Consider the following 2158-nt stretch of genomic DNA (forward strand, 5'->3'; position numbering starts at 1 on the left):
GACGATTATTTCAACGAACTAGAATCGGATGAGCAATCAAAAACTAAGAAGTTAAACCCCGCTAAGTTAGCCCATTTCAATTTTTGGAGAGTATTGATGGTCAGTGGCATGTCAAATAGTTCTCTACCGTACCTTTTGAACCTATTCGAAGTACTCCATATTTCGTAACTTCTGAAACACGCTCCTAAAACAAATTCATGTCTTACAACCTAATCCAGTTTAATTGAAAGGAGATAGACGTTTCATGTAACAAGGTCAGCATAAAGAAACTCTGAGTATGCCAAAGGACTACCCACACCTCTTTTCAAATAACTGAATCTGAATTTTGAGGGCAAAATTCCTAATTAGGTGAGTAGAATGTAAACCCCGTAAAATTGGCAAAAAATTAGCCAATAAATTAAATTTTAATAAAGGAAAATAAAAGCATGAATATTATATTAAATTAGGATAGATCTCATTAAAACAAGAATCTTGACACTAATTTCAAAGAATTTGACCCAAAATTAGACTGAACGGACCAAAACGATCGAACCGAACATAAACCGGGCCCGTGGGCCTAACTAGCTCATTAAATAAAGTGAGATGAAGCACAATCTTCCTCATTTCAGCTGCTCCACGATGAAGAACACCAGGGAAGGTGAGGAAGGGTTTCAAAACCCTTGAATTTACTTCAATCTCATATAACTTCTTCCTTCGAGCTTCGAGCTCCGATCGTCGCACCGTCTACAGCCACGCGTCCGCGACGTTGAGCTCTACAAAGCCCGGTATATTGTAAGGTAAGAAATTCATGTTTTCTTCCTCATTTTCCCCATTTACAGTTTCAAAAATCATTGGGCTTTGGTATTGAGATTTTGTGTAATTTCGGTGTTTAAGATCGAATTAACTTGGTGGACTTGCCGGGTCTTGTTCTAATTTTCCGTTGGTAAGGTGAGAATCCTATACTCTAGTTGAATTTTGGGAATATGCTCATGACAATTATGTTAGGGGCATGTAAATATGTAATATGAGACAATTGGAGATGTTGGAAGCTTAATTGGAAGCTTGGTGAGAGTTCTTGTTGCTGGATTTTTGGGGGGTGAGGCTTACAACTTTGCCTTGTGGGCTACCTTGGATAAATAAACGGAAATCGGCTAAGGTATGGATTAGGTTTCGCGCACTGAATATGTAATGCTCTATGAAAACTTAGGCTAGATGACCGTAGGATAGGAATGAACGTTTGAATATGTAAATGGCTTAGTGTTTTGTTGATACACCTTGAACAAGGTTAGGTTTTGGTTTTGTTGTGGATGTTGGTGTTGGAATTAATGAATATGAGCTATTGGAATCAATGAATGTGATTTATTGGAACTAATGATGGTGAGTTGATGATGTTTTTAGTATATGATAAGGAAATTTTGTGGCTGTTACTTGTTGATTAGTTAATGATGATTTATGGATTGCTATTAATGAATTGAGGATATAAGTTAATGAATTTTAATGTTGTAGCTTGTGGTTGGAATGGTAGATTTTGGAAAGTGTATGATTTTTATGGGTTGGTATGAGCATTAATATGTTAGTAGTTGGTGTTAATGAAAAGGGACATGTTATGTTGCAAATGTGTAGGTTTTGTGGGAAATGGTATGTGAATTTGGTAAAAATGGTGGTTTGGTATAATTTGGTTAAAACTGATTTTTGATGAACTTTGGTAGCCCATAACTTGCTCCTTAAATTTTAGATGAAAATGAGGTTTGTTTTAAATTAAAGAATATTTTATAAGCTTGAAAATGATATAAGATTTGCGAAAAATCGAATTCTGTAGAGGAAGTTATGGATGCCGGATATTCAGTGCTAAAAACTGAAATTTTGAAAGTTGCAGCAGAATCAGGAATTCTGGTGTGTGGCCATGCACACTGCTGTGCGCACGCACCCAGCAGTAGCAGAAACTTATCTGTGCGTACGCATGCCTTTGTGCGCACGCACACCTAATGTTTTTCAGAAAGTGTGTGTACACACGCCCTTGTGCGCACAAACACACCAGGATTTGCTTTCTGCTGGTGGCGCTTGCACAGGTGAGGCGCTCGCACAGGTGACGCACACCAAGTAGCTCCTAACTGGTGTGTGCACGCACGCATTCGTGCGCCCGCACATATCCTGTTTTTCCTCAAGTTGTGCGCACGCA

Source organism: Arachis ipaensis, chromosome B6, assembly GCF_059453495.1.
Source record: "Arachis ipaensis isolate K30076 ecotype BB chromosome B6, ASM5945349v1, whole genome shotgun sequence".
Taxonomy (NCBI): Eukaryota; Viridiplantae; Streptophyta; class Magnoliopsida; order Fabales; family Fabaceae; genus Arachis; species Arachis ipaensis.